Source organism: Cupressus sempervirens, chromosome 4 (genome assembly GCF_028749045.1).
Source record: "Cupressus sempervirens isolate cs-2001-9-10 chromosome 4, ASM2874904v1, whole genome shotgun sequence".
Taxonomy (NCBI): domain Eukaryota; kingdom Viridiplantae; phylum Streptophyta; class Pinopsida; order Cupressales; family Cupressaceae; genus Cupressus; species Cupressus sempervirens.
The window spans coordinates 8,176,369-8,198,357 of NC_143121.1; the positions used below are offsets into that span (position 1 = coordinate 8,176,369).

General features: G+C 35.6%; 1 protein-coding gene across 1 annotated transcript in view; it reads right to left on the reverse strand.

The window, feature by feature from the left end:
* The window catches only part of LOC149559668 (uncharacterized), a 216,412-nt gene that overhangs the window by 154,770 nt on the left and 39,653 nt on the right, over positions 1–21,989 (reverse strand). The window lies entirely within an intron of this gene.

Consider the following 21,989-nt stretch of genomic DNA (forward strand, 5'->3'; position numbering starts at 1 on the left):
ATTCGAATCATCCATATGGGTCAAAAGGGGTCATAGGTTGACCTATAACCCCCTTTGACCCATTAAATGATGACATATGTCCCTAGGTCCCAAGGACATATGTCATCATTTATTGGGTTAAAGTGGGTCATAGGGTGACCTAAGATACCCTTTGACCCATTAAATGATGACGACATATTTGAATCATTCATATGGGTCAAAGGTGGTCATAAGGTGACCTGACTCCCTTTGACCCATTAAACAATGACATATGTCCCTAGGGGTCCTAGGACCCCTAAGGACATATTCGAATTGTTCGTATTCATCAAAGGGGGTCATAGGGTGACTTATGACCCCCTTTGACCCATTAAAAGATGACATATGTCCCTAGGGTTCCTAGGACCCATAGGGACATATTCGAATCGTGCATATGGGTCAAAGGGGGTCATAGGTACCCTATGACCCCCTTTGACCCATTAAACGACAACATATGTCCTTAGGGGTCCTGGGACCCGTTGGGACATATTCAAATTGTTCATATGGGTCAAAGGGGGTGATAGGTGACCTATGACCCCGTTTGACCCATTAAACAACGATAGTCAGATAATGAATATGTACAGTTGGGAAATGAAAATGTACCTATTGAAAATGATAATGCCAAAATTTAAAATTTGGAGGATAAAAATTTTGAAGAAGAAATGCCACCAAGTAATAATCCAAATTGCATAATTGACTATGTTGAAGATGACAATGCACAGGAACTTAATGCACAAGAACCTTACATATCTCCTAATTATAATCGACATGAAGGTTCTAAAACACCAAAATGGATAATTAAAATTAATGAAATGATTATTACTAGTTTGGAAGGAAAAAAATTAGAAAGAACCATTCGATTATGGGCTTCAAGACTATATCAGATGTTTTTCGGCAAAAAGACAGTGGTAGAGCAATGTCATCTTTTCATGCACTTATTAAAGATGCAAAAGATGAGACCTATGCTTTCCAAATTGAAGATTCGTGTCAATAAAAAGTTGGAAAGAAATACCATTATCGTGAAGAATCTTTTTAGTGGTCTCAATAGAAATTGAAAAAATAGCAGAGAGAAGGATAATAGAGCTACTCGAAGGGTCATTAGAACTTTTTTGGTAAGTCATTATTTGAGAAAGGGTAGATATATGAGACAAACTTGTATTGATTTGAATCTAAATCGTACTACTTTGCGAAGAGCACTTAGTCGATGAGAGGAAATTGATGACCCTCTTCAAAATAAAACTTGGGCATTTGGTGAGAGACTTCTACGTTTTGATAAGAAGCTATTTGACAATGTGAAAGAAAAAATTACACAATTTTAGCGTTCTATTTCACGAGTATCACCCAATGCTAAAGACATCTTAAAGTTGAGAATTGGCATCAAAGACCACATGCCACATCCTAAACACCATTTAGGGGTAAGTCAAACTATGTCGTTCAAACAATTCAGAGAGAGTCATCCAAGTATTCATATATCACAAAGGGCTTTTGAATCTTTGAAGCCATTTTATTGTGTGCCACTCAAAATTTGTAATACATGTTGTTGCAAATATCATGTTGAGTTTTCTATGCACCATAAACTATTACGCTCCATCCGTTCCACTTTGCATAGTAAAAAAAATGTTGGAGGATTGTGGGGCTAGTGAGCTTCCAAAATCATCAAGAGACTTACTAGATTGTAATGGTTACCCTAGAAATAGCCCTGATACCACTATAATGGACACCTAGGAATGCTTAAAAGCTGAACCAACTACTGAAATTATATTAATTCTAAAAATGTTGCAATCAAGTACAAAGAGATGTATTACAAAGGCCAAACCCTAAGGGAATGACGTCTAGAATGTTACAACAGAGAATAAACGTCCCCTATTGCCAAAAAATAGTGTGATTCACACATCCAAGCTCTTATCAAATGCAAGTTATAATCATTTGATGCTTAGCAATGAGACTTTCAGCCCTATTTATCCTTTTCTTCATCCTTCTGGAAGGAACTAAAACATTAATTAATTGCAAGAGTTGGAAGCTTCCTCCTTCCAATAATTAATGCATACCCTAGAAATTCCTCCATGTGTTGGATACAATTGGTTAATTGAGTGTTGTCTTTGATGTTACACAAATGTCATATCAATCATCAGACAGAGTCTACCGAGCTTAGAAGGTAAGCATACTCGTTTACAAAGTCTACAAAGCATTGCTGTATATTACACTATAAAGATAGCTTCTACTGAGCTAACTTGGTTAAGTGAAGGAAGTTCAGTACTTACTGAGCTCACTCGGTGATCGAAGGAAACTGTGACAGAGTGTTTACCGAGATGGGAAGGTAAGCAAAGAAAAGTTAGTGTTTACCAAGTTGGGAAGGTAATCGAAGAAAAGTTTGTGTTTACCGAGCTGGGAAGGTAACTGAAGAAAAGTTAGTGTTTACCAATCTGGGAAGGTAAACAAAGGAAAGTCAGTCTTTACTGAGTTCACTCAGTGTCCAAAGGGAATTTGGCAAAGATAGTTTCTACCGAGCTCACTCAGGCATCTATACTTACCGAGTTCTCCCAACGATTGAAGGGATGTCATAGAGTTCGCTATATTAACCGAGCTCAGTCGGTTAACACAGGAACTATTTTCTGAACAGTATTAACCAAGCAACGTCTACCAGTAAAGGGATTTGTTGGTTTGTAATTTTTTTTTTGCCGACTATTGTATTTGTTTGATTATTGATTAGTGATTAGAGCCGACTAAGATAATCTGTAAGGTATATATGAAAGATCAAGTTGTGAATTCGGAGAAGTAAGAATTTGGATGCATAAGAGTGCGAATGTATGGATATGGAATGAGAAAATATTGAACATAAGAGTGAATGTTGAAGAAGTGTGATGAAGGATCAGATGCATTGAAGGAGCTGCAAAGTTGTATGTGATCAGTAAGGATCTAGTCAAGCATAACAGAGATCTGCAATCAGCAAAGATAAGTTAAACATTATATCAGGTCACTTCATTGTTGATTTCTAACCATTGTAATAGTGAGCTCAAAATCTCTTAATAGAGTGGGTTTAACAGCCCTATTGTAAATCCTCTGACAAGGTGATAGTTCAGTTGAATTGTTCTAAAGACCTCTAGCAAGGCCACTCCTAACATGGTGATTAAATCCTCTAACATGGTCACACCTAACAGTGTGTTTTGTAACCTTTAACAGGGTTGGCTCCTAACAGGGCTCACTTTAGAAGAGTGAAAAATAGTAACTAGTTACATTGGTCATTTTTCCCATATTGGATTTTCACGTTAAATCTGGTGTCTTTAGTGTTCATGATTGCTGAATTGTTTTGGTTACAAGTTCTTAATAATTATTAGTATTTGCTGCATTATCAAGTTTCAGTAATCTGTAACCAAGATCATGATTTTAGACATCTAAGGGAATGTGAAATGTTTTTGTGGTAACTGATTCACCCCCTCTCCCTCTCAGTTACTTCATTCTCATTTCCAACAATTGGTATCAGAGCTTTTGGTACTTGCAGGAGAAGATTTCAAGGATCTAAGCAAAAGATCAGGATGTCTTACAAAAGAGAAATTCCAAAACTTAATAGAGATAACTTCTCAACATGGCAAGGACTGATGAAACTTCATCTAGCTACTGTTGGTGATACTGGACTGAAATACCTTGAAGAAGAATATGAAGAACCTTCTGGCACACTGTCAGTCAATGATATTGCTGAAAAGAAAACTCACAACAACATGATGATAGACATAGCATCTGCTCTCAGCTATGAAGAATTTGATGACATTAAGGACTACAAAACCACCTTTGACATGTGGAACAAGCTAAAAGAAATCTATAGAGGGGATGACAATGTGAGAAGAGAAAAAGTAGAAAGTCTAAGAGGACAATTTGATCAAATGAGGATGAGAGAGGATGAAAACATTGCAAAGTATGTTGAAAGAGTTAAAGCATGTGTAAGTGCAATTAGGGCAGCTGGTGGTGACATCAAAGGAGAAACAGTTGTAAGCAAAGTTCTCAGAACCTTGCTTCTCGTTTATGCAATCAGAGTGTCTACAATTTAGGAAAGAAGATGCGAAGCAAATCATCAGATAAATCTTGAGGCCATAGTTGGGAGATTAACTGCATTTGAACTAGATAACTTTGACAACTATGTTGCAGCTTCCAACAACATGGAATTCACTCAAGGAGAAAAGAAAAAAGAAACTTCAGTCAGAAAGTGAAGATGAATCAGATCTAAGCTTAGACAGTGATCTTGAAGTAATTGAAGCTCTTCTAGCAAGAAAATACTCCAGAGGCTGAGGAAAATATAAAGGTAAAGTTCCTTTAATATGTTTTTCATGTGAAGAAATTGGTCATATTGCAGCTAGGTGCCCGAACAAGCAGAACAATGATGAAAAGAAGGATCATACATTGAATGGCAAGAAAGATTTCAAATCATTCAAGAACAAAGGTAAGAAATCATGTTTCATGGCTGAAAATTCTAAAGATTATGATAATAGTGAGGATGAAATTGTTTATATTGCTGTTAAAGATGATTCTGACAATGATGAGGAAGATAAAATTGCTCTTATCTCTCATATAAGTAAGAATGATACACGGATTATAGATAGTGGTTGCTCACATCATATGACTGGTGATAAAACTAAGTTTGATCAGTTTGAAGATTATGATGGTGGCAGTGTAAGGTTTGGTAATAATGAACCTCGTTTCATAAAAGGAAGAGGAAGAATCTGTCTAACCAAAGAACTTGTTTGTAATAATGCCTATTGGGTTGAAGGTCTCAAACATAATTTGCTAACTGTGGCACAGTTACTCAATACTGGATTCAAGGTGGAATTCATGCATGGAAAGGCAAGACTGTTGAATGAGCAAGGAAAGCTGATAGGATCTAGCACCCAAGCTAAAGGTAACTTATTCTATCTAGAACTTGGTGAATGCTCATATTTTATTGCTCAAATTGAAGAGAGTTGGTTATGGAATAAAAGGATGTGTCATGTCAATTTTGATAATTTGATAAAAATAAGAAAATTCAAGAAAGTAAGAGGCATTCCTAACATTAAGAAACTTGAGGTTGTTCTATGCAAGAACTGTCAGATTGGTAAAATGGGAAAGACTAGTTTTAAAGGTAAAAACTATCAATCTGAAGATATATTAGAAATTGTGCATACTAATTTATGTGGACCTATTGGAATAGAAAGCTATACTGGAGAGAAATTTTTCATTCTCTTTGTTGATGATTACTCCAGAATGATGACTGTCATGTATCTAAGAAATAAATAAGAAGCATTTGAGAAATTCAAATGGTATTTGGCAAGAGTAGAATAAGAAATAGGGAAAAGACTGAAATGTTTAAGGTCAGACAGAGGTGGTGAATTCATTTCACATGAATTCAATAACTTCTGCATTGAAAGAGGTATTAAAAGATAGGTTTCAGCACCAGGAACTCCAGAACAAAATGGAATAGCTGAAAGAAGAAACAGATCCATTATGGATTGTGCAAGAACCCTGATGATAAAAAAGAACATTGCTATCAAATACTAGAAGGAAGCCATCAGCACTGTAGTTCATACATTAAACCGAGTACAGCTGAAAAAGGACTCATTCAAGACTCCCTATGAATTATGGTATGGCCACAAACCCAATGTAAGTTATCTGAAAGTATTTGGAAGCAAATGTTATATTTTGAAAGAATCTAGAAAAGGAAAATTTGATGTAAAAGGTGATGAGGGAATATTTTTGGGATATTCTTGCAAAAGAAAAGCATATAGATGTTTAAATCTATCCACTCAAAAGGTCATAGAAAGTGCACATGTGAAAATTGATGAGTTTGCAGACAAATCAAAAGAAGAAAGCAAAAAGTTACTTGAAGACTACAAGAGATTTGTTTACATTGAACCAGATACTATACCAAGTATACTGTTCACTCAAGAATCCTCAACTCTTGAGTCTTCAGTAATCGAGTTGCAAATAGTTCAAACCGAGTCTCAGCAACTTTCAGACACTACCGAGCAAGTGTCTATCGAGTCTGAATCAACTGAGCCAATATCTACCGAGCCAGAACAACAAGAATCTGAAGTACAGAAGGATAACAATGAAATTCATTCAAGAGGCAAGGAACCTGTATTAGCAAAATATGTCAGAAGACATCATGCACCAGATCAGATCATTGGAGAAAAATTTGAAGGAACCCTGACAAGAAGTAAGTTGAAAAATACTTGTTTACTTGCTGATTTTGAACCTAGAAGTATTAATGATGCACTGGCAAATGATAGTTGGATTGAGGCAATGAATGAGGAAATAGAATAGATAGAGAAAAAAAAGACATGGACTCTTGTACCCAGGCCTAAAGACAAGAATATAATTGGAACCAAGTGGGTATTCAGAAACAAGTTGACTGAAGATGGTAAGGTATCCAAAAACAAAGCTAGATTGGTATGCAAAGGATACTCACAAGAAGAAGGTATAGATTATGGAGAAACTTTTGCTCCTATTGCAAGATTGGAAGGAGTCAGAACCTTACTTGCATATGCTACTCACAAAGGATTCAAAGTTTATCAGATGGATGTCAAGTTAGCATTCCTCAATGGAATACTAGACGAAGAAGTTTACATTGAACAACCTGAAGGTTTTGTTGATCCAGATAAAAGGAACATGGTCTACAAATTACACAAGGCACTGTATGGTCTAAAACAAGCTCCTAGAGCATGGTATGAAAGATTGCATAATTATCTTATTCAGATTGGTTTTCAAAGAGCTAATGATAATAGTAGCTTGTATATAAAGGAAGGTCTAGATAATAAGATTGTCGTGGCAGAAATATTTGTAGATGATACTGTTTTCATAGGGCATGATGATCTTTGCAAAGAAGTTTCAGAACAAATGAACAAGGAGTTTGAAATGTCTATGTTTGGTGAGATAAAATTCTTTGTTGTTCTTCAAATCCAACAAAATAAGAATGGCATCTTCATCACTCAGTCAAAATACATCAAGGAGATATTGAGAAAGTTTGGCATGGAGGACTGTAAACCTGTTGGAACTCCTATGTGTACTGGATTGAAACTTACCAAAGATGATGAATCCAAAGAATTAGACCAAACATTGTATAGATCTATGATTGGAAAGTTACAGTATGTAGTTCATACAAGACCAGATATTGCTCTTGCAGTTGGTATTTTTGCAAGATTTTCAGCAAAACCAAGAGACACTCACCTAATGGCAATCAAAAGAATAATGAGATATTTGAAAGGAACTGAAGATTATGGACTATGGTACAAACTTGGAGGTAATTTGAATTTGAAAGTTTTTACTGATACTAATTGGGCAGGGAATCTTGATGAAAGAAAAAGCACAAGTGGAGGAGCATTCTTTCTTGGAAAGAGATTGGTTTCTTGGACAAGCAAAAAGTAGAATTGTACATCCCAATCTACAGCAGAGGCAGAGTATGTTGCTGCAGCAGTAAACTGTTCCAACATTGTTTGGTTTAAACAGTTATTACAAGGAATGAAGATGGAAATCAAAGAACCAGTTGTTATGTTTTGTGACAATACTAGTGCAATCAACATATCCAAGAATCCAGTGATGCATTCCAAGACCAAGCACATAGCAATAAAATATCATTTTGTCAGAGAATTGGTGCAGGACAAGGAGATCAGACTGGAATATGTGCATACAAAGGAACAAATTGCTGACATATTCACAAAGCCATTACCTAAGGATACAATCTTGTATCTTAGAGGTAAGTTAGGGATCACTCCCCTATCTGAAGTTCACTAAAATAAAGTTTTAAGTGATGCATCAACCTATAACAAGTTGAAAATCAATCAAGTTGATGCAACAGAGTATTGAAGTCATTGCATATGAATCTTTATATGAGGTACACTATAATCCAGTTGAGAAATACTTTTGGCATATGAAAAGAGCTTTTACTGTGTTATATTGTCTTTGGCATGTGTTGTCAAAGAGGGAGAGTAAAACTGTAATACCTATTCTGAAATTTGTAAGCATTTGTAAAGGGAAAATAAAACTGTCATATCTTTCTGTTATACAATTCCTTCACAGAGGGAGATTACTAAAAGAGGGAGAAGTTTCTATCTAAGAGGGAGAAGTATTATGTTGACATATAGTGCTGCACTAAGAGAAGGACTTGTTTTCAAATTTCATTCTGCTATGACATGTTGTGTTGCCATCAATGCCAAAGAGGGAGATTGTTGGATACGATTGGTTAATTGAATGTTGTCTTTGATGTTACAAAATTGTCATATCAGTCATCAGACAGAGTCTACCAAGCTCAGAAGGTAAGCATAGTCGTTTACAGAGTCTACCGAGCATTGATGTATATTACACTGTAAAGATAGATTCTACCGAGCTAACTTGGTTAAACGAAGGAAGTTCAGTACTTACCAAGCTCACTCAGTGATCGGAGGAAACTATAACAGAGTGTTTACCGAGTTGGGAAGGTAAGCAAAGAAAAGTTAGTGTTTACCGAGCTAGGAATGTAACCAAAGAAAAGTTAGTGTTTACCGAGCTGGGAAGGTAACTGAAGAAAAGTTAGTGTTTACCGATCTGGGAAGGTAAATAAAGGAAATTCAGTGTTTACCAAGTTCACTCGGTGTCCAAAGGGAATTTGGCAAAGACAGTTTCTATCGAGCTCACTCAGTCATCTATACTTATCGAGTTCTCCTGGTGATTGAAGGGATGTCACGGAGTTTGCTGTATTAATCGAGCTCAGTCGGTTAACACAAGAATTATTTTTTGAACAGTATTAACCAAGCAGTGTCAGCCAGTAAAGGGATTTGTTGGTTTGTAATTTTTTTTTTAGCCGACTATTGTATTTGTTTGATTATTGATCAGTGATTAGAGCCGACTAAGATAATCTATAAGGTATATATGAAAGATCAAGTTGTGAATTCGGAGAAGTAAGAATTTGGATGCATAAGAGTGTGAATGTATGGATATGGAATGAGTGAATATTGAACATAAGAGTGAATGTTGAAGAAGTGTGATGAAGGATCAGATGCATTGAAGGAGCTACAAAGTTGTATGTGATCAGTAAGGATCTAGTCAAGCATAACAGAGATCTGCAATCAGCAAAGATAAGTTGCACATTATATCAGGTCACTTCATTGTTTCTTTCTAACCATTGTAACTGTGAACTCAAAATCTCTTAATAGAGTGGGTTTAACAACCCTATTGTAAATCCTCTAACAAGGTGACAATTCAATTGAATTGTTCTAAAGACCTCTAGCAAGGCCACTCCTAATAGGGTGATTAAATCCTCTAACAGGGTCACACCTAACAGTGTGTTTTGTAACCTTTAACAGGGTTGGCTCCTAACAATGCTCACTTCAGAAGAGTGAAAACCAGTAACTAGTTACATTGGTGGTTTTTCCCATATTGGGTTTCCATGTTAAATCTGGTGTCTTTAGTGTTCATGATTGCTGAATTGTTTTGGTTACCAGTTCTTAATAATTATTAGTATTTGCTGCATTATCAAGTTTCAGTAATCTATAACCAAGATCAAGATTTTAGATGTCTAAGGGACTGTGAAATGTTTTTGTGGTAACTGATTCACCCCCTCCCCCTCTCAATTACTTCATTCTCATTTCCAGCACCATGGAAATCATTAATTAAATCATAAGAGACTTTCATCCTTCCAATAATTAATACAAACCCTAGAAGCTATTAATAAAAAGTCACCTTATAATTTTAATTGAATGACTTTAATTTTCTTATCCTCCACTTAGACTTTGGAGAACGTGAAGGCCAAAAGATGGGATCATTACGAATCTGCCCTCCTTGAAATTTCTTGTCCTCAAGCAATTAAGTAACATAATGAACTCCAACCTCCACCTGGATCCGGATTGAAGTAATATGTGATATCCATATTAAACAAACTACAAATGAACATCATTAAGACCAACCATATGTCCTGCAAGTTAGCTCCCAAAACTTGTGCTAATGAAGTATAAGTCTCGATGTCACTAGAAGGTAGCTCCATAGAAGATCTATGAAACCTCTTCCTCCCAACTACTGCAACACAAGGCTAAATCTTTGTAGATGGTGAAAACTGAGCCCAACTCCACTTAGGCAAATGATCAGCCTCAAACATCAAATTGTCATAAGACAATGTTGTATCCATGTTGAACATAGTACTATCCCAAGAGTGAACATTAACACTTTGTTGATTGATAGTATAATATGACTTTGTCACTATATTGCTCACCCCATTAGCAATAAAAACTGTACTATCATCAGAGCACACATCTACAACCGCATGCTTACTGCCAAACTCCTCATTGGATGGTTCAACTAACATAGAAGTGGTTATTGATATGACAGTTCCCTTGCATTCTCCTAATTTCACTATTTCTACATCACCATCCCCTGATAAGGCTTCATATGTGGTCTCCTAACTTTACATGCATGTCTCCACTAACTCTATTGAAATGCCCACATCACCAACATCATAGTTGGCTGGCTCTATATGTGTCTCTATCCCACCTAAGAAATTGTCTACCTTCTGCTCTGGAGCAACATACAAATTGTCAATGTTGATGCCCATCTGTCTAGCCATAAGCTGCAACATCATATCCATTTGCCTATTCTGCTCTTGTTACATCCTATTATGCTCTTGTTGCATACATTACCCCTTCTCTAATGTACCCAATAATTGTTTTAACATCACATCTTGTTCTGGACTAATATACATCTTTATCTAACTATCAATATGATCTCCACAGGATGGCAGGACTTATGGCTCTGATACCACTATAATGGACACCCAAGAATGCCAAAAAGCCAAACCAACTACTAAAATTATATTAATTCTAAAAATGCTACAATCAAGTACAAAGAGATGTATTTCAAAGGCCAAACCCTAAGGGAATGATGTCTAGAATGTTACAACAGAGAATGAACGTCCCCTATTGCCAAAAAAGAGTGTGATTCACACATCCAAGCTCTTATCAAATGCAAGTTATAATCATTCGATGCTCAGCAATGAGACTTTCAGCCCTATTTATCCTTTTCTTCATCCTTCTGGAAGGCACTAAAACATTAATTAATTGCAAGAGCTTAAAGCTTCCTCCTTCCAATAATTAATGCATACCCTAAAAAATCCTCCCTAGCAATCATTAATTAAATCATGAGAGGCTTATGTCCTTCCAATAATTAATACAAACCCTAGAAGCTATTAATAAAAAGTCACCTTTTAATTTTAATTGAATGACTTTAATTTTCTTATCCTCCACTTAGACTTTGGAGAATGTGAAGGCCAAAAGATGGGATCATTACATAGATCAACTCTTATGTCATAGAGTTGATGGTTGTTCCTGTTATAGAAATGCTTTCTTAAATGAGAAGTGTTCAGAATGTGGTGGCTTATCCAAGTTTGACACATGTTTCCATGAGGGTGCAAACAAGATCTTGGAAAGACAATACTGAAAAAAAGGTTATATGAAACGATGAAATACACATTGAAGAGTGGGAGTGAGAGCTCTAGATGTGAATTGGTTTGAAAAGATATTAGTGTGGCTAATTTTATTTCAGATTTCAAGGCAAATATTTTTTACAAGTATGCAAGACATAGTCATAGGTCCCAGTGGTTGGATCAACAATTTAGAACGTGTAAGGAGACTTTTCCCATTGGCACTATTATATCAGTTGTTGATTTTGCTGAGAACTACACATTGCAACCTCAAAATGAAACACAATCTCAGTATTACAACTCCATTCAGATTGCAATTTTTTTTCACATAACATATAGACATGCCCCTGATAGTGTGGAAGATAATCGAAAGATTATTAGAGAGTATCATTTTTTTATGAGTGATGATAGATCTCACTCTCACAAGTTTGTGCAACATTGTTTTGAGAATTTTTTTGATTTCTTACATGAGCGTGCAATTGCTATGGATAGACATATCATTTGGTTAGATAATTGTACAAGTCAATTCAAGAATGCTCGCATATTTTATTGGTTGTGTAGGATGCACGTAGAGAGAGGGGTGCCTCATATTTGGAGTTCTTTTGAGTTCAACCATGGAAAAGGGGCACATGATGGAGCAGGGGCATGTGTGAAGAGAGCTCTAATTAAGGAGCAACTAAAGATTTCAACAATAGAGCTTCTTGATGCTTGTAGCATTGTTGATTGGTGTAGTTTAGCATTATCACAGGGGGGGACTCTTGATTCAGGGTCCATAGGTGATAGATAAGATTGTGCTATAGTGAGAGACTCATCAAAAATGCATTCATTTCAGAGCTCTGATTCTAGTACATGGACCATTTGGACATGACAACTAGCTTGCTTTTGTTGTACTTGTTTTCAGTGTGATTGGGATCACTGCGAGTCAAGTGAGTGGGTGGACACATGGGCTCCACATTATCTGACTCCATTGTCTATCATACCCTCTATAAAAAATGATGACATGGATAGTTCACTTGAGCATAACCATCTATCAGATCTAGTTCAGCCAGGACATGTCTTTGCATTGGTTGCACCACAAGGGAATGATGAGAAATTTGATTATTGGTTAGCATGTTGTGTAAGAGGAAAACAAAAACTTGCACAATCGATCACGAATGATGATGGATTCACATATCCTACTAGTTTAGTGGTTGTTGCTGGAACATGGCTACGGACATACATTCTTAGAAGGAACAGAATTCCTGCATTCGAAGACTATCAGAAGCACAAAGTAATTCATATATATTCGCATCTTATTATAGCAACAAATGTAAAGTTATTGAAGCATCAAGGAAGACCAAAAGTAATAGAACTTTTTACTATTGCTAATGCTGATCATGAAGCCCTATTGGAGACCCTAAAATAGAGAGAGGACCCCATTGAAATACTGGACTAGGTATATATACTTCTTATGTTATTTTCTTCATAATGATTTAATGAATTGATGATTATCTTGTTTAAGGCAATAGGTTGCTAATTTTTTTATGATATTGGAATGTAGGTACATCATGAAGAGTTGGAGGGGGGTGGTATTGGGGAGAATTTCTAAAATGTATGATGTATTATGATGTAAAATGTGTACTTTTTTTTATATTGTTTTTGTATTTTGGTAGGTTCTTTGTAAGGAATTATAAGAGGAAGATATTGAACAAGTTCTTGTAAATCATATTTGCATGTGATACAAGGCTATAAGGACAATTTTAAGAGCATTTATAACTATATGAAAGATAATTGCATGCAGATATCTTATTACAAATTTGGTTTTTTCCTTATTTGACATAAAGTTGGCATTATGATTATTAAAACTATTTTTATCAAACTAATCAAATAAGAAAAATCTAGAAAGTATGGATGAACAATTATAATACTTGATTTCTTCCATTTTGCAACCAATCATAGTATTTGAAAGCATAAAGAGTCATAATATTGTATAATATTTTGAAAGACTTTCATATTGAAAAGTTGTATGAAGCACATTTGGGATAAGCCATGAAATCCATGAAAGAAGATAGCATGTAGGGTAAGAAATTAAAGCCAATAAGCAAGATAGCACATGCATAATGACATGATATGAAGTTGGATATGAAGGCTATGAGTGAATGATAAAGTAAAATAGGTAATCTCATGGCTAAGATAATGGTTTTCACCAAGGCACATTTTTTATCTTCTTTTCTATTTATTTAAAAAAAAATTAGAAATAGGTCAACTATTTTCAAGTTAGATAGTGTTCCTAAAGGAACGATAAGTTATGATAAGCCAAGACCATAGATAAGTATTCTCAATGATGTTGATAGGGTAAAGGAAGTGAGATGATAGTAGGATAAGAGTTCATTCCTTGGAAGGATTGTATGAGTATGGATAGTAGGTAAGTGTAGCTTTGAAAACATTGCATAAGGGTAGGTGACAAAGTGGGGAAGATCAACATTTACACACACCTTGTAGGGTCTTCTGAATGATGGAGGAATCATGGAGGAAATGGATCAAGGTTTAGATGTATGAGCTGGTAGGACAATGTTAGAAGAAGATTGAGTGGAATATTTGTAAGCTTTTGAGAAAGATGTTTGGAAGAAAATGGAGTGGAAGCCTTTGAAATATTGAATGTCAACTTAGATTTATGTTCAATATTAAAGTCTTTCAAGAGAGACTTTGGAATCCATATAGCTTTAGATTTTCCTTTGGAAAATTTATAACACATTTCTTCAATAATGGGTTTAGGAGCCCATATTTTCTTTGATTTCACTTTTTGAATAGTGAACCTTTGTGGTATCTTCAATATATTTTCATTATGTCCATTCACATGTGGATTAGATGAGACATAATGATCTCTATTTTTTATTGTATTATTGTATTTCTTGTGTTGAAAATCCAAATTGCTTCCAAAAGATTTGGAACTTATGGATGAATAAGGTTGATATGACTGATTTAGATGGTTGAGTGGATAGTTATTTTCTAGGATGAATGTCTTGTTTATCTTGAGGTACATTAGGAGAGCTAGAAGTAGAAAGTGTAGTAGAAGGTTTGAAGAATTTAGATTAGATGGATAAGGACCAAAGATAGAATTACGAAATGCAAAGGGATAGTGACTAGGGATTTCAACATCTTTAGAGTGAGTAGCATGACCAAAGTCATCAATAGACTCATGAGCAACTTTTATAGGAGAAAGACCTTTGATAGGAGTGTTTGAATCTTGAGCATAGTTTTGATGTGGATATGGAGAAGTAGAACATGAGGGGACACTTTGATCTTGACATCTTTCTTTATATAGCATAGAAAGATCACTTTTCCCATAAGTTTCAGTAAGCTCAATGGAGGTAGTGGAAATGGTATCCTTATCATATGTAGGAGGTGGGTAACACACAGGATATAGAAGGTGAAATTTTGGATGAGATGAAAAGGTGTTTGATCTTGATCTTTATTTATATATTTTTGTTTTTGAGAGTCATCTTGATATGGAGCACCTTCTAAGGACAAGGGAAAATGTGAGGTGTGCATGATAGAATCTTAAAGCAATAATGCAAGATTAGCTAAAGTGGGCATAGTAATCATAGTATTGCATGAATGTTGAGGATCTTTAGTTTTAGTAGCATGGAAAAGGTTTGAAGACAAGTGAAGGTTACCTTGATTTTCTTTTAGTTGTAGCCCTTGAGGATACACATGGTCTATATGGAAATAATTAGGTTCTTTGTTTGGTGGAGGCATTTTTGAAATCTTTGACACTTTAGGAGGCTCATTAGTGTTATAAGAAGTGAAGGTGTCAAGGAAATCATCACTTGACATAGGTTCATCAACATGATCTTGTGACACATGAGTCATTAGAGGTATCAACAATCCCATCATAAATGAGATGTTCGATTTTATGTTTTAACACTATGGAATCTTTAGTTTTATGAAATTTTCTTCCATGGAAGTGGAAATAATGATAATTTCTCCACCATGGAGGTTTGATTTTGGGTTCATAAGGTCTAGATTTTTCTAGTAATGTGATGGATTCATTATCAAGAAGTGTTTGCAAGATGTTATCATGAGAATCTTCCAATGGAGTAAAAAAAATTTCAAAAATTTCTCCACGATAATTTTGTTGTTTCTTAAGTGAATAGAATGCATCCATGTCTTCATCACTATCTTGGTCAAAGATAGGTCCATAATGAAAGTTTGGCATAGGCTCAAAGAAGGTATCACTTGCTTGTTCTCTAAAGAGGTCTTTAGATCTAGAAGATGAAGATATTTGATGTCTTGGCATAGAATATGTAGACCTTGAAGAAGATGACCCGTGTGTATGTAAAGGTCTTAAGGGAGATTAATTTAAGAATGCAATATTCTCCTCTAACTCTTTCTCAAGTTTAGAATTGATTTCTATCATGTGCTTAGAGAGATGAAGGTAAAAAAGATTATTTGTCTCTTCTAGCTCTTTGTATTGAACATATAGATCTTGAAACTCTTTAGTGGCATGGAGGATATCATGATCATCTAGATTTGGTTGAGGTTTGGTAGCACAAGGTTTGAATACCATAGTGGTAGATAGATAATAAAGCATGAAGGAGACTAGAGGAAGCTAATAAGGTGACACAAGATAACTTGATGTCCAAACTAGAGAGGTAGAGTGTTCACATGTCAAAGAGAGATAGAAATGAATGAGTGACTTGTCAAACAAATTGTCCAAATAGGTTACAACACTAGTGACTCAAGTCAAGAGCTACAAAAAAATCCCAAATAGCAATGTAGATAAAGAAAGAGAGATGAAAAGTGAACAAATTTAAGTGTAGTCAATAGATCAAGGAAACCATTTAGTGAAAGAAATTCTTAGTATGCATATCATAGACCATGAAGTTAGAAAATACCAATAGCTCTAAGACCAAAGAGCCATTTTAAGCATGTTCAAGCACTAGAGACATAGAAATTCAAAATAAATTTATGAAACTCCCCTTAGCAAAAAATGAAAACAAATATTTGCACTTGATGTTTTCACTTGGTTGAAAAAGTTTTACAATAATTGATAATATTGTAAGCTTGATGTTCAAAAGCAATTTTTTTTCCAAGAAAGATAGTGACACATGGAGTATTCTTCAAATAATCAAGTAAGGCACAAAGCAACCTTTCATGATACAAGTCAAAGGGGTCAACCTTTCTTGAAAACTTCACATTCTATTTGGATTCGGCACAACAATCTCGCTCGATGCCAAAACTCGCAGTGTGCCTCAGTTCATAGGTGCACCACAGCGTAACTTTGAAACCGCTGGTCTTGGCATCGAATCATTAGTGCCATTAGCTTCGGATGGGTAGGTGAACCCTAGTCACACCCTTTTTCTAGCCACGAAGACCATCCATCATTTGCGGCCACCCTGTACCAACGAGTCTCCAAGGTGCTCTAAGTGCATTTTGAGGTCGATCTTTTGAGGGTCATAACTCAAAGCTCATGAGGGCTATCGATGAATTGTCAAATACTATAGGATGGTGATACTGGGCCCTAAAATAACCTATCTCATTTTCAAGAGATCACATTCCGTTTAGATTCAACACAACAATCTCGCTTGATGCCAAAACTCACAGTGTGCCTCAGTTCATAGGTGCACCACAGCATAACTTTGAAACTGCTGATCTTAGCATCGAATTATCAGTGCCATTAGCTCTGGATGGGCGGGTGAACCCTAGTCACACCCTTTTTCTAGCCATGGAGACCATCCATCATTTATGGCCACCCCTTACTGAGGACTCTCCAAGGTGCTCTAAGTGCATTTTGAAGTCGATCTTTCGAGGGTCATAACTTAGAGCTCGTGAGGGCTATCGATGAACTATCAAATGCTACAAGACGATGATACTGAGGCCTAAAATAACCTATCTCTATTTTGAAAGATCACATTCTGTTTGGATTTAGAACAACAATCTCGCTCGATGCCAAAACTCGCAGTGTGCCTCAATTCATAGGTGCACCACAGTGTAACTTTGAAACCGCTGATCTTGGCATCGAATCGTCAGTGCCATTAGCTCCAGATGGGTGAGTGAACCCTAGTCACACCCTTTTTCCTTCCAAGGAGACCATCCATCATTTGCGGCCACCCCGTACCGAGGAGTCTCCAAGGTGCTCTAAGTGCATTTTGAGGTCAATCTTTCGAAGGTCATATCTGAGAGCTCATGAGGGCTATTGATGAACTATCAAATGCTACACGATAGTAATACTAAGGCCTAAAATAACCTATCTCATTTTTGAGAGATCACATTCTATTTGGATTCAACACAGTGATCTTGCTCGATGCCAAAACTCGTAGTGTACCTCAGTTCATAGGTGCACCACAACGTAACTTTGAAACTACTGATCTTGGCATCGAATTGTCAGTGCCATTAGCTCCAGATGGGTGGGTGAACCCTAGTCACACCCTTGTTCTGGCCACAAAGACCATCCATAATTTGCGGCCACCCCATACCAAGGAGTCTCCAAGGTGCTCTAAGTGCATTTTGAGGTCAATCCTTCGAGGGTCATAACTCAGAGCTCATGAGGGCTATCAATGAACCATTAGAGGAGACAATTTTGTAAGGATGGAGTGGCTTAGTGTTTTTGCTAAAATAAGTTAGTGGGAAGGCTTTATTAGAGGGTCTTGGCCAAACTAGTGGGGTGTTTGCCCACTCTCTAATTTTAGAGACAGTTAGGTTTTGGAGGGAGATAAGGGGAGCTCTACTACAACTATCCTTACCCTAGCTTGGACCAAGGTTGGTATCTCAAACTTTCTTCTTTTCCATTTCTTTCTTTTAGCATGGTTAAGCAAATATGCAAGTGTGGAGTTTATCAATGGAGTATGCATTACATTGCATTGTGGAGTAGCATTCATGTGAGTCCTTGAATGGTGTTCATTCCATGTAGATTAGTGTGACACCATTATGCATCTTGTTGTATTGTGTGAAGTATTGTGAGTATAAGGTTTGGATTTCATCTATTTCCTTGTTGTATTATGGGTGTTGATATTGTGTTGTGAAAATGTGATGTGCTCTTGAAAATTTCATGTTTATTTCTGCTTGGTTTTGTTTTCTTGTTTTGTGCTTGAGTATTGTTATGGGAGTGGGACTTATACTCACCCTTGTGGGAAGGGAAGAGAAGTCCAGGGTGAAGGGCTTAAGTTGGGTTCGAAAAATGTATTGAGAACCTTGGAGTATGGGCTCCATTGTATGCCATAACATTTCATATCTTGATGGGGGTGATAAGGAAAGTATGGTGTAGAAAGGAAGTTTGAGGAGTTATAGCTGATGGTAGTGGGTTTGGAGGAGGAAATGTGGAGGCCCCAAGAGGGCACTAAATTGTTGATTTATGATAGCCCCAAGACGGCATGAAATTTTTTGAATTATGATGGCCCCGAGAGGGCATGAAAATTGTTTATTGTAGATATGGTTTGGTATGGCAAGTCTCCATTTTAGAACACATCTTCACCCTATGTTTATGGTTCCATCTGTGAAGCCATTGTGAAATAGCCTTGGGGGGGAATTTTTCAAGTTTGAAATGTAGTGTTTATGCATTGAAAGATTGTATGTGTATCCCAGTTTGAGCCTTGTTCCCTAGCGCAGGGGTGGTCTCTTTGAGGCCTATGGTTGGGTGGAAAGCACCCATGGTCCTTGTTATTTTGTTGTGTTGCATATGCAGATTTGTGTCCAAGGGAGAAATGGAAATGGTTTGGAATGATCATCTTGTAGATTGATGTTGGATGAGAAAACTTGACATTGTGCCCTCATTTGTGAAGGAGGATTCACCAGCTTGTTCATGTTCTCAACGATCATGTTGGAAAATGTTCATGCTCCTCATTGTCCATATCTTTCAATGTCCATGTTCCTTATGATTTTGAAAAGTCCCTTATGTTGCCCCATTGTGATGGAAGGATATTGTATCATTGTTACCTAATGTACGTGTAGAGGAAATAATTGATAAGGTTGTATATGCATGTTTCATTTGGAGTTTATATTGTTATGAAAGCATTGGTATGAGTCACATATTTGCTTTGACATCATTGTTATCATTTGAAAATGTGAAAGAAAGTTTTCTCCTTGTGGTATTGTAAATGACTAGTTGATAATAACAATCCATAGATGTTATGTGATACCATTGATTGTATAAATTTAAAACTTATTAGATTGCTTACATTCTTGTTGTGCACTCAATAATTTTGAAGAAAAATTTTATGTTCATATCACATGCATGGATAACATTGATTTTAATTACCAAGCTTAATGCAATTCTAAGCAACAAAATCATCAAATTAATTTCATGATATAACAAAATGAAGTTTTTTGTAAGAGAAGACATAATAAAATCTATGAGATACATTGTTGTAGGCATGCAATTTCCTCTCTAGAAAATCTATGGTAAAGGCAAATAAATCCCTTCCTTAATATAGAGCAATAAAATATTAAAGAATATTCCCAGATTATAGAATGCTATCCAATAAAAATAAAAATAAAAATAATAATAGCATATAGAGACTAATGAGTGTCCTAGACTAATATATTTCCTAAGTGAAAGAATGGTACACATTACAATCTTGTGACCTCTAAGTCATATCCAACACTCAAATAATAAATTAGTAATTAAATAAATAAAGGCATATTAGTGTGCGTGTTAGAGAATATGAAAAATTTAAATATTTAACTCAAAAATAAAATAAAAGCCAAGATTGATCTTGACCACTCTTCTATAGTAGCCCCCAACATTTCCTAAGCCATCATAATGCAAAAAGTTTTCTCCACTCCCCAAGGCGTATTGTTAAATCTGACATTCATTTTGACATGTCATGTCAAAACTTTTATCCTTGAGCTTGCCTTCTTGAAAAGGGGTTTCATCCCCATTAATATACTTGGTTGCATAGGAGAAAGGGTTTATGTCACATCCTTATCTTATGCACTAGTCGTCCCCTCCTTGCAACAGTGGTCAAATGTTCCCAAGCATAGGTAGTCGACTTGAAATTAAGGGGGAGTGGGATAGCAATCACAAGGGATTTGTACTTAGGAGAATGTCAAGTTGACATTTAATATGACTTGTTCACATTAGGATTGTTGATTGGAGGGATGGGAAGAAGATGTCCTAAGGCTTGGATTAGTCAAAATTTTGCACATGACCCACATGGGACCTTGTGGGGACCACATGTAGGAAGAAATGTGGCCTTTGTAAGATTTAGGAGATGATGAGGATTTAAGATAGATACGAGATTCACCCTTTAGATTTGTTTTTATTTTTATCAGATAATTATTTAATCATTTCAAGTCTTGAATAGAGGATAATGACACTTAGTGTATTTGACCTTAGTTTAAGGGTAATGTTTATATCAACGGGCACATTTAGAAACATGTAACAATTAAACCATATGGTAATGGAAAAGCTCAATATAGGAAAATAAATTAAATGAAATAAATAAGTTTACAAGAATGCATATATAATTGAACATGATGTTATGTACGAAGGGTTTAATTAAATTAGTGTTAAGATTGTAAATTAGGATAGTTGGATGTGCATATAATAGGGTTAATATGAAGTAAGTTGTCGGAATGATGGGATTGGAGAATCAAGGATAAGGATGGATGGTGGATTAAAATAATAACTCAAATATAGTTTTATCTAGTCAATAAAGCACATTGATAGATAAGAGTTACTAGATAGAATTGAATGCATGAAAAACCTGTGTAGATGTTGGATTTAATGTCAAGTGAATTTTATATTTGGCTTGAGGGAATGTTAGTTAGATAATGAATGTTGTGGATTCGATTGAAGATATTAGTAGAATATCAAAGTTGATAAAATATATATGCCAATTTGAAAATGTAGTGTAGGAATAAAGCATTAGTTAGCTAGTATGTAATAAGGGTCAATAGGCATGTCATTAGAGGTAGCTCGTCAGCTCATGTACCCTATGTATAATTAATGATAATATGATTCATGTACACCAAATTTTACTATGTTAGTTGCATGGAATGATGAATACATATATGTCAGAATGACAAGGTATGTTATATACAAACCTTATTTATACACTTGCACCTAATCCTTGCATAAACAATTCATCTGACAAATTTAAATTGAGACACTCAATATGATGGTGTAGTAGGATGTGTTTAAATACAGATCATGAATTATTATTGAGTTAAGTACTTTGAATTGGCCCTTAGACTTACTAAGAGTTCCTCATTTTATGTGCTTACTAATTCGTACTATGAAACTAATTTGAATCTTAACATGCTTTGATAATAATAATATTGATAGTGAGAAAGTGAGCTTATGGTGAATAATTAGATGTAATAATGTAAAAAGTAAATGTAATAGTATAGTAATTATAGTAATTAAAATAGTAAATGTAAAAGCATGGCAATGTAGCTAGATTAGTTACTAGTTGATGAGCTAGATAGTTAGTAATTGTCTTTTGTTAGAGTGAGTTTAATTTATGTATTGAAATAGTAATTTTTGTGTTTAGGAAACTGTAGTGAGTGCTAGTTTGGTGAGGAAGCAATGTTGATAGAATGCATAAGGATGACTAAATAGAGTAAAGAGGGAGAAAATGACTCA